Genomic DNA, 12,227 nt, shown 5'->3' with positions numbered 1-12,227 from the left:
CCTTGCATTCTTCAAGACCCAGCTAAACCACCACAGAATCTTCAGAATCCTTTCACGATATTCCACCCAGAATAAAGTGAACGATCACACTTAGGCACCTCCTCTATCCTCCAGGTGTCTGTCATGTGATGAGCGGTGATGAGCCACTGGACTGGCGTATGTGGCTGTCTCCCACTACTAGACTAGAAGCCACTTGCAGACAGGGACCGTGTCTTGAATGTCTTTGCTATCCTAGCACCTAGCAATGTCCAAAACACTGAAGATGCCCCATAAGTGTTTAATGCATGGAGGAATGTAGAGATGACACAAGCAATTCTATATCCATCCAAGCCTCCTTATGATCGCCACTCCTGGGCACCTGGGTCGCTCGGGTTGAGTGTCTGCCTTTGGCTCAGGGCGTGATCCTGGGGTCCTGGAATTGAGTCCCACATCAGGCTCCCTGCTTCTCCCTCTGCCTGTGTCTCTGCCTCTCTCTGTGTGTCTCCCAGGAATAAATAAAATCTTAAAAAAAAAAAAAAATCCCTGCTTCTTGTAGTCCTTGCCCAAGTGTCTCCCCTACGTTGAAGAGAAAAACATTTTAGAGGCCTGGAGGAATGTTTTGTCCAGCTCACCCCTAGCTGGTCAGAGCTGCCGGGACAGGAGATAGGCTGCAACAGGAGCAGAGCCCTGTGGGTGCCGGCGGCCACACGAGGCTGCCTCATCACGTTCTTCTGACTACTGCGTGTCCTCAGCTCACTCCCTTAGGCAAAGCTCCTGGATTGCAGACTCTCCACCTCTTTCTGCCACTTTTTTTTTTTTTTTTTTTTTTTGAGAGAGAGAGATGGAGAGGAGCAGAGGGAAAGGAAGAGAATCTTAAGCAGGCTCCACACCCAGCACGGAGCCTGATGCGGGGCTTGATCTCATGACCCTGACATGACCTGAACTGAAATCAAGAGTCAGTTGCTTAACCGAGTGAGCCACCCAGACGCTCCTCTTTTCTGTCATATCTTAAGTAAGACCAGGAGCCCTCTCTGGTAGGGTGCCAGAGATCAGAGGCAGCAGCAGGGGGCTGGTGGGCCTGTCTACCCAAGAGTTGCCTTGTGCCTGAGTTGGGGAGATGGCAGCCAGAGGAGAAAGAAGTGACCTCCTGACCAGTTACCTTTCTCCCAGTCCTTGACGACCCTGTCACTTCCTAGGCAGCCAGAGTTGCAGTGCACACAGGAGGACTTGAGTGAACTCTCTCAGCTCAGGGAAAAGAAGACAACCCATGCTTGCAACCAAGTGCATGCCTCCTGTGGCTCACATCAGACTGGGCTTTTGCACTTGGTTTTGTTTTGTTTTTAATATCTTATTTATTTATTCATGAGAGAGACAGAGAGAGAGAGGCAGAGACACAGGCAGAGGGAGAAGCAGGCTCCACGCACGGAGCCCAACGTGGGACTCTGTTCCCAGTCTCCAGGATCACGCCCGGGCTGAAGGCGGCGCTAAACCGCTGAGCCACCCGGGCTGCCCTGCACTTGGTTTTGACCTTGAATCTGACCACATCACTCACCTGCTCCAAATCCCTCCTTGGCTTCTTCAGGGGGAAATGGGACCACCTTTGGAAGGCCCAGGAGCTGTACGATCTGGCCTGGCCTGGCCTGCCTCTCCAGCCTCACACCCACCCCCCTCGCCCCCATATGCTAAGCTCAGCAATAGCACAACCTGCCTCCAGACTCAGACACGCCGCCGCCCCACCTGGGTCTTCCCTCCGCCCTCTGTGCCACAGAGGTCCTCGCCTCGGGGCGCCTTCCCCTACTCCTCACACACGACTGGAAACTCCTACGCCCGCTGCGGGCTGCACACTTTGTGTTTTTACTGTTGCAGCGACACCAGCTTCACTGCACCGCACCAGGTCTTCCAGTCTTGGTCCTTAACAACGGGGTCAGAACGGGACCTATCTCGCGGTGTGGGTGCGAGGGCCGATCCCGGGGAGCGGCGGCAGGTGGCCGGGGGAGCGAGCCAGGGGCGGGGGAGGGCAGCCGGGACCTTCACGCGCAGGTTACCCGCGGATCACCGGAGCTGGTGTAGGGCCCCTCGGACAGGCTCTTCGCCCTCCAACATCCCGCCCAAGCACTGCTGGTTCTGGAGGCCCAGGGGCGGCTTGGAACCCTGGAGAGGGAACGTCGTTAGTACAACACGCGCGAGGCGCTCAAGCCCCAGGGGAGCCCTCCACTCCCGGCCCCGCGCCCCGCACCCCGCACCCCGCGCCCCGCGCCCCGGGCCCAGGCCCCCGACCGCGCTCACCTTCTGCAGAAATGCCATCCTCGGCCTGTACTGCTGGCCTTGGTGTCGGATCGTCATCCCGGACCCCGCGCCGAGTCAGAGCCAGGACGCCCGCGGCCGGCAGCAGGGGAAGCCCCCGGCGAAGGCGGCCGCCAGCCCCGCACGCGCCGCGGCGTCCCCGGGGGAGGAGGGCGGCCCCGAGCGCGGGGCGGGGGCGGGCGCGGGGGCGGTGGCGGCGGCGGCGGCGGGAGGCGGGAGGCGGGGGGCGGGGGGCGGGGGGCGGGGGGCGCCCCTCCACCCGGCCTCGGCCCCCGCCCCGCCCCGCCCCGGGAAAGCCGCGGGGCCCCGCCAGCCAATCAGCGCGCCGCGCCGCGGGCTCATTAGCATGCGCTGCGCTGCGCCGCGCCCACCTGCCGCCAGGGGGCGGGGTCCGGCGCCCCCCCCCCCCCCCCGGCCCCCCCCCCCCGCGGAGCCGCAGGTGAGCCCCGCGGTCCCGGGCGCCGCCGGGGAGGCTCGGTCTCAGACAGCGGGCTTCGGACCCCATCCCTAAACCTGGGGGAGGTGAAGACCGTACACCGTGGGGTCCGGATCCCGGGCTGGCCTGCCGCCCGGTCCCTACCGTGTGGCCCTCAGCAGGTTGCTTCAACTTTCTGAGCATCGGTTCCTCATCTAACCGGAGGCGAGCGGCTGAGTGGTGAGAAATGACACCTGTCTGTTCAGGTGCTTTGAGGTCAGAAAGAAGGGCGGAGGTAACCGGCAGTGGAGTATGGTGGCCGCTGAGGTGTGATGCTCACCTGCCGTGGGCTGGCTGCGAACCCTGGACTTCCCCTAGCTTTAGCATCTCAAGCAAGTTATGGAAACTCTTCTGGGCTTCATTTTCTCCATCTGATCGGTGAGGCTCGTGCATCCTCCTTATCTGTTTTTTGGAGGGGTGGGCGGGCAGGGGCGGTTTGGTTTTAAGATTACTGAGCTAATGCACGTAAAAGGCTCAGCGTAGTGACTGACATGTGGTGAATAGCAGGTAAACCATAGTTTCTCTCATGTCTCTTGGGACACTTTCTTAAAAATCACCATGCCTAGTGGCTCCCCTGTATGCATAGTCAGAGAGGTGTCATCTCGGAATAATATGAGAACTCTAGTAGTAGTAGTAAATGGAGGTAAGGGTGTATATGTATATAGACTCTGGAATCGGGTCATTTGGGGTCAAGTCTCAACTCTGGTACTTACTAACTAGCTGTGTGTCTTCCGGCAAGTTACTTAACCCTTCTGTGCTTCGGTTTCTGTAAAACGAAGATGGTGCAATGACTGCCTGCTTCAGACAGTTGTTAAGGGAACACGAAGGAGCAAACAAATGAATATCAGTTGTTACTATTATTAAAATTTATATGATTAGAGACGCCTGGGTGGCTCAGTGGTTGAGCCTCGGCCCTCAGCTCAGGGTGTGATAGTGGGGGTCCTGGGATGGAGTCCAGCATCGGGCTCCCCTCAGGGAGCCTGCTTCTTCCCCTGCCTACATCTCTGTGTCATTCATGAATCAATAAATAAAATATTTTAAAAATATATCTGTATCATAAAGAGTGCATAATAGTAAGCACAAAACTTGAAATGAAATTAAGCTCAACTTGACAGTTACTTCCTTCCCCTTGTTCTCAATTTCCTCATCTATAAAGGGAGGGGTAGGACTAACCAATCCCTGGCAGGGTGAGACCTCCCAGGTCAGAGACACAGGATTCTCAGGATCCAGGACATGCCTGAGTTTCATTTCCAGAGCCGGGCAGCTGGAGCACGACACATGGAAGCCACTGTCAGAAGCGGGCAGGTGGGTAACTGCCATAAGCGGTGCCCTCAAAGATCAACTCTTCAGATAATCTGGTTCCCATTCTGGAGGAAGAACCAAGTTCCTCCCAAGCCACCAAGATATCTTAGCTCTGACTTTAAGTGCTGGAAAACGGTTCCAGAAACCAAATTCCGAAGTCTGGTTGACTCATAGGGAAATGACTTGACAAAAAAGCCAAGAGCTATGGCTCCCAGTCCTAGCAAGGCCACTGCATTGGTGTATGACAGCAGAGAAAGCGCTCATTTCACCCCGATTTTCAAATTTATTGGAATGGGTTGTGCAAAGTAATTACAGAGTCTGTTTAAATGTGTGGGTACCTGTGGTTATTTCTTCACTATCCTCTTTTGTTGCTTTCGGCTCCCTTTTTTCTTGATTAGATTGGATCATGGATTACCTATTATTGTGAGACTGTGTGTGTGTGTTTACTTGAGAACCAGGTTTTTCTCTTTTTTTTTTTAAGATTTTATTTATTTATTCATGAGAGACACGCAGAGAGAGGCAGAGACACAGGCAGAGGGAGAAGCAGGCTCCATGCAGGGAGTCCGACGTGGGACTCGATCCCAGGTCTCCAAGATCACACCCTGGGCTGAAGACAACGCTAAACTGCTGAGCCCCCCGGACTTCCCGAGAACCAGGTTTTTATGTAAAAGTTAGGACTTTAAGACCATCTAGTTTATGGATATTTATGTTGTTTAGGTGAGTTAACAGATATGAGAGGGCTCTGTAAACTAGAACAAACTTTAGGTATGTAGAATGACCACCTGCGTCACTTGACACCTCTTCTCCTGACCACTTTGTGGTCCCACAGTGACCATGTTTGGGTGGTAAATTACACACTCACCCTAATCACATGTTACTTTACACTCTAACAATAGCCTAATTGAGCCACCACCTCATTTCCTCGCTGTGGGAGACATCATGGGGCATCAGAGAGAGAATATGACCAGGACTCGGGACATGGATTCTGATCACAAATCTATTCCTGACCCATTGTGGGACTTCAGGCAAGACACATCAGCTCTCAAAGCCTCAATTCCTGGTCAGAGTCTCCAGTGCTTCCCAAAGCTTGCTCTACCAAGATGCTTCTCAGACATTAATGCACACACTAGTCTTCTGGGGATCTTGTTTAAGCGCAGATTCTTATTCAGCAGGTCACTGTGAGGCTGAGATTCTGCATTCCTAACAGGCTGCCCGTTGATGCCCTCCATCCGAGTAGCAGGGGTCTAAAAAAGACTTGGTCCACAGACTATAAATCAATATGACATTTAAAAAAATACAAGAAAGGGATTATAGCAAAACACATTCAGAAATTCATATGCCTACTATACTTTAAAGGGATTGGGGTGCCTGGGTGACAGAGTCGGCTGGGCATCGGACTCTTGGTTTCAGCTTGAGTGGTGATCTCAGGGTCTTGAGATCAAGCCCCACGTAAGGCTCCATGCTTGCCGACCCACCCCCAAAATAAATAAATAAATCTTTTTAAAATTTTAGAAAATAAAGGGATTGTTCACTGCAGGGCCTTTAACATACTTCCAAAGAGAATGACTTTAGCAACTCGGAAGAAAAGATTTTTCATAAAGACAAAAGTGTCTATTTTATAAACGGATGTAACAGAGCCAAGAGGGCAACCAGTGTTCCCAGGCTCATGCTCAATCCCTCTCCCACATGAATAGATGAAGTCTTTGATTGCTTGCCATATTTAAACCTCATTGCAGGGAAAATGTTTCACCCGCAGCTCCCTCCACATCCCCAACCCCCGACCCTGGCTGGTATTTTGGATTATGTTGCTCCATCCATGGTTAACTGATCAGAGACAATGAAGTAGCTGACCCAGACCATCACCAGTCCATAGACTGGCCAACAACCTGTAACCTGGCCAGATGTAAAATGATGACCTGGGGAACCAGATTATCACTCTTGGAAATGGCCACTTGAGCCAGTTAGTAGGCAAGGCCAAGCCTGAAGAGAAGCCCCAAGCTGGAATCAGGCCCATGAAGAGGTAAAGCTATAGGTGAGCTGAAGTAATGAAGGAGAAAAACTGGGGAGCCTGGGGTGGATATGAGAACAGAAAAGCAGACCAGAGCAATGTGAGGGAACCCCACGAGCTCTTAGAACCGGAAGTGTAGGCCACAGGTGGCTATTATTGGGTCACAAAGAGAAAATCATATCATCCTTAGTTTTTGGTGGAGGTGGTGGCTCCACCTTACAAGAATGATGGAAACATTGCATGGTTGTGCTTCAGCCAGATGTTTGTGGACCAGAGGGGAAAAACATGAACTTTGCTTCCTCTCCTCCAGGAAGCCCTCAGCAAATTCGCATCCAATTTGTAGCAATAGAAAGACTTTATTGCAATCATATCTTCTCTCTGGCCAACCTCACCCTGTACCTACCCTGGTCTTGACTCCATATTTCATTTGTTTTCCTTGCCTTAATTTATAATTTATAATTTACCATTGTGTATTATGCATCTTCTGTATGCTGCACTGACTTAATTGTGAAAGGAGATGTGGTAAAAATAAATAAATAGATCAAATGAGAGCTAACTTAAGTGGATTCATGTCTGAATGATTGTGTCCCTGATTCCCCCTTAAATGTTGGTGTGGGCATAGATTTCATCCTACTAAAAATCAGAATGATTGGATGATAACATTGAGGACACGGCTTTCAAAGATGCAAAAGAATGGCTAATACATTAGAAAATCCCATTTGCATCCCAAAGTTCTCACCAGTCTGAGCTTAATCCTGGGCGCCTTTGAGAGTTGATCAAATGCCCTCACTGAATCAGCATCTCTGGGCAGAACTCCAGTGTCAGGATTTCTAACTCCCAACAAAAGACCTCATAAGGACTAGCCACGTGAACATCTTTTTGAAAAAAAATCATTAGTTGATCCAAAAACTGCTGCCAAGGTATTGGTCCATGCTGTTCCCCTGCTATGTATCATAGGAGAAATTTCTTTCAAAGTGTAGTACCAACAAAAATTTAGTCTCCCCTGCTACCCTGCAAAAAAAAAAAAAAAAAAAAAAAAAATCCCACAATGTTTCCTTTTCCCTGATCAAGAGATATGTGTATCATGTTTCTTTTTACATCCTGATCAGCAGAACACTCCCAATCAGGCATTACCCTACTCGGAACAACAGGAATTGACATTTAATTTTTAATTTTTAATTTTTTCTCCACTCTGTTTTCCTATTTGACTTCATATACTATTGGTTTTATTGGCTGGGTTTTTTTTTTCTTTTGGTAAGCCACAACAACGTCTCTGAAGTGACTTGGGATATAAATAAATTATATATGAAATGATGAGTGGGAGGTGGCTTGATGAACTGCACAAGATGGGGGAGAAAGGAAAAAATGAGCAATCTGAACACTCTTCAAGATTCATAACTTTATCGAAATTGAACCCACATTGTTTTCTTTTAGTCCATGATACCTGCTAAAGGGAGAATAGTGTATTGAAAGGTATTTGACTTTGATAAACATCTTGCTCTCCCTACAAAACGATTGATCAGAGTACATCTGTCCATCTGAATTGATTGGCTTAGCTTGAAATAGAAGGATGTCTCATTCTGCAAGCCTGGATCTCCTCTCTCCTCCCTGCTCCTCCATCATTTCCAGGTGAGATGGGTGAGGGAGGGAGGCAGGAAGGGGGGAAGGGAGGTAGGTAGGGATGGACGTGGATGGGTGCCAGGACTTCAGGGATTTCAGAATAACCTGACCTAAGTAAGACCTCCTAGTCATCCCCAGTATGCCATCCTATAATTAGGAAAGTTTCGCTCCATCCTTTCCATCTTAAGGAGTAGAGTTCCTGCGATGGGTCCAGAGGGGAAATTTCCCAGAAATACTTGTTAGAAATCGTCAAAGGGAAATATGACAATACTGTCCCATCTTCTGAACCCTCTCCCCATAAAACACCACAATCTGCCTCCCTTAAACCACAGCCAGGTTTAGCAGGGTTCTGCTAAATAATATCAATGTCCTTGCTGTTACAAGTCTCTTTTTTCCACTGTCAATAGACATGCTCACTACCAAAAGTTTAGAAATAGAGAAGAGCAAATTCTAAAAAATGCAATAGTATGTAATCTGGGAAAAGAGATTTGAATGTCCTGAAATGCAAAAGGACGTACTGGGAGGCAGGAGACACGTATTCTGGTCCCAAGGCTGCTACAGCTAGTGGCCTGGGGCAAGTGATTTATTCTTGATTTTTTTCCCTTATAAAAGGAAAAGTTTGGGCCAGACACACCCACTGTTCTAACACCCAGGATCACAGAACAAACAGGCAGATCCTGTATCATGACTGCCTGGGTTTACACTCCCAGTGTTATTATATGTGAGTTGTTTGAGCCGAGGTAAATTTCCTAAGCTATCCATGTTTTGTTGTCACCAACTATAAATGAAGGTCTTACATATTGATGGTGTGGTGAACTTTGGCTACTATTATTATCTTCACCATGGGCCAGTCGGCCTGTCCAGCCATATCTAATGTCACACAAGACCTCTTTTCTGAGAACCATATGCCCTGTGTTGTCTACACGGTTTCACCTTGAACCCCCGTGTCACTCGGGAATCTCAACTTTGTGATGTCCAAAAGTAAGTGAATAATCCCCATGCATTTCAAACCTATGCCTCCTTCACTGTTCCCTATCTCAGCAAATCAGACCCATACCCACCCACTTGCTCATCCCTCAAGCCTAGGAGTCGACCAGAGACCTCTTTGCCCCTTCCTTCTGAGATCTGATCAATCAAGTTATATTGACTGTCTCTTTAGTGTTTCTTTTATTTTTTTTTAATTTTTATTTATTTATGATAGTCACAGAGAGAGAGAGAGAGAGGGGCAGAGACATAGGCAGAGGGAGAAGCAGGCCCCATGCACCGGGAGCCCGACGTGGGATTTGATCCCGGGTCTCCAGGATGGTGCCCTGGGCCAAAGGCAGGAGCCGAACCGCTGCGCCACCCAGGGATCCCTTTAGTGTTTCTTTTAAAATCTACTTCTATCATCTCCCCTGCCACCAGCTCAATCCAAAGTATCAGCCTCTCTTGCTTGGGCAACTACAATGATGCCTAATCAGATCACATTCATTCCTGGCCCCGCACCTACTTCTAGCTTCCAATTCTTTCCTCTCATGGTGACCAGAGCAATTATTTTTAAACTCTGTATTTGGACATTTCACCCTTCTGCTTTGAGGGCCTCGGTTATCCACTGTAGTTCTTAGAAAGAAGCCTATTTGTAGTGAGTGCTGCATGACCCCAAAACCCATCCCATGTCCCTCTCTCCTCATCTTTATGCCTCTGCCACACTGGCCCCCTTCCCATTTCTGGAAAATCCAAGCCTCATTCTGCCGCAGGCTGTCACGTATGGCCAAAATTCTTCTTCCCTTACCTTTTACCTGGCTAGCTTCTCATCCTTTGGGTTCTTGCCAACATGTAACTTCCTCAGGCAAAAATCGTCCGTGACTCCTCCCCCCGACTGGTCTAGGTCCTTCCATTATGCCTTTTCTGGGCCCACTTTCCATATTTTTTTTTTAACTTGGTAAAGGAAAAGGTTGGATTTGTACACCCACGTTCATGGCATCTTTGATCACAATAGTCCGGAGATGGAAGCAACCCAAGTGCCCCCTCCCTCTCATTTCTCTCCATCGATGAATAGATAAGTAAAATTTGGCCTACACATACAACCGAATATTTTTCAGCCTTTAAAGGGAAGAAAATTCTGAAACCTGCCACAGCATGGTTGACAATAACATGATTCTCTCCGTGTTGCTGGAATGTCAGTCCCAGGAGGGCAGGGGCTTGCTTCTTTTATCCGAGTACCATAGCCAGCCAGTGCTTGGCGCCATGCCTGGCATAGAGCAGGCTTTCAATCAACACATGAGAGAAGAAGGAGATTCAGAAAGACACGCAGAGAACAGACATGAGGGAACCGTGTGGCCCAAGGAGTCTCAATTTCTGTCTGTTGAGCTCCAGCCCGTGAGAGGCCCAGCTGTCCCTTTGACTTTGCCACCTGCCCCTTGGATTCACGGACATGTCACTACAATCCCTTTACCTAGGGTGGCATGAGGGTCTTTCTGTTTCCCTGGAACAGTGCTGGAGGCATCGCTTCTCCTTCAAAACCCTTCAAGGCCTTTCAGGCCTGATGACAGCAATCACAAATGCCTGTGACATCAGCCAGTTATGAGCCAGGCACTATTTTAAGTGTTTTATTATTTATATTTTTAAAGATTTTATTTATTTATTCATTAGAGAGAGAGAGAGGCAAAGACACAGGCAGGAGGAGAAGCAGGCTCCATGCAGGGAGCCTGTGTGAGACTCGATCCTGGGACTCCAGGATCACACCCTGGGCTGAAGGCGGGCACTAAACCACTGAGCCACCCAGGGATCCCTATTTTAAGTGTTTTAAAGACCGCTCACTTCATTTTCCTGACAACCCCCAGAGGGAGGTACTGTGACACAGTCCCCATTGTTCAGGCGAGAACCTGATGGGACAGACACAGAACTAGGAAGTCGCAGAGGTGAGGGATTCAAATCTGACAGTCCAGCCCCAAAGTCCCAAAGTTAATATGTAATTATTATACTGCGTTGCAACCCCCCCCCCCCCCCACACACACACACACACGCTGGTGAGTTCAGTATAAATGTCCTGTGAAGACACAAGACACACAGCATAGCTAGATGCAGGGAAAGTTGGTTCTCCCTGCTCGAAGTGTTCTTCCTCCACTGTGGCCCTACAAGAAAGCTACAATTATGATCCCCATCTTACAGTTGAGGAAACTGAGTCAAAGAGGCTTAGAGTCACCAGCTCAGGTCACGTAGCCTTGAACAGTAAGCAGCGGAGCTGAGACTCCCCTTCACCCCCACCCCAGGCAGGCTGGTTCTAGAGTGAACACTCTAAACTCTGCACCGGGCTGCTTTGGCCCAAGTGGACACCAGCTGATGACCCCAAAGGACACTGGCTACCAACAGGTCCCAGACTCTGGGGTTTTGGGGTGCCCAGTGTTCCTGTGCCGGGCACAGACTCGGTCCTCGGGACCTTCAGCCCCTTCCTTCTGCTTCTAGCAGACAGCATCGTTCCTCAGGAACAGATGGGGGAGCCCGAGCCAGCGTCCATCCTACAGTGACTTTCCAAAGCGAGGGGCTTTCCAGGGTTCCGCCCAGCTGCCTTCGGCCCCTGCCTTTCCCGGGGAGGGCTCCTTCTGGAAGGGCGCCGGAAGATGACTGATCTTGGATAAGCAAAGGAAATGAAAGCGGGAGCACCTGCGAGCATTTTGACATTTGTGGGTTTCCCTTTGTGTATGTGGACAGGCTGTGCCAGATCCCAGCCCCTCCTCCCATTTCTCTGCTCAACTCAGCTTCCCTGCCTCCCTCCCCTCCCCCCTTTCCTCCCTCCTTTCTGGCTTTCTCCTTCCCCAGCAACGCTAGCTGGCACCTTGGCCTTGGAAACAGTAGCTCTGCCCCTTTGCCTCCTCTGTCTCTCTCTTCGGTGGGCAGCCGGCCCTGCTAGGTTCAAAGCCAAGGCTGCTCTACAGACAACAAACTTGGTTTTTTGTTTTTTTGTTTTTTTTTTCCAATTTGAACCCTGAGAATTTATCTTCCTCAAAGATTGCTAGCCTCCCTTCCTCCCAAACTTTCTATGACTCCCAGTTGCCTCCCCAATAAGGACCACACCCTCCTCCTGACATTCCAAGGTTGGCCCACCCGCACCAACACTCCCCAAGACCCTGTTCTACTATGGTCAGTTCAGGTGACTTGCTTCCCCCCCCCCAGTCCCCGCACATGTTTTGTTTTGTTTTTAAGATTTTATTTATTCATGAGAAAGAGAGAAAGAGAGAGAGAGAGAGAGGCAGACTCCATGCAGGGAGCCCGACGTGGGACTCCATCTCAGGACTCCAGGATCAGGCCCCGGCTGAAGGCGGCGCTAAACCGCTGTGCCACCGGGGCTGCCCACCACCACCCCCACCCCACCCCCGCACATATTAACCTGCTTTTGGCTCTGGCCTCTCCCTCTGCCTGAATCCCCTCCACCCCATCTTCTGCAGTTGCTGCAACCCCAAAGCCCCCTTTGGGAAGGTCTCCCTGCACCCCCATCAGAGCCATGTTTCATTCTTCTTCTTTGGCCCTGGTGCCTGCCTGCTTGTGACACTGGCTGCACCC

General features: G+C 50.2%; 1 long non-coding RNA gene across 1 annotated transcript; it reads left to right on the top strand.

Moving 5' to 3' along the window:
* The first annotated feature begins 2,705 nt into the window (after positions 1–2,705).
* On the top strand, positions 2,706–6,629 carry LOC112920733 (uncharacterized). The gene is made up of 2 exons (XR_003235117.2): positions 2,706–3,136; positions 4,542–6,629. It is a non-coding gene; the product is annotated as an uncharacterized lncRNA (long non-coding RNA).
* The last annotated feature ends 5,598 nt before the right edge of the window (positions 6,630–12,227 follow it).

Source organism: Vulpes vulpes, chromosome 2 (genome assembly GCF_048418805.1).
Source record: "Vulpes vulpes isolate BD-2025 chromosome 2, VulVul3, whole genome shotgun sequence".
NCBI lineage: Eukaryota > Metazoa > Chordata > Mammalia > Carnivora > Canidae > Vulpes > Vulpes vulpes.
Note: the sequence above shows the minus strand (reverse complement) of the source record. Positions and strands in the feature narration are given on the sequence as shown.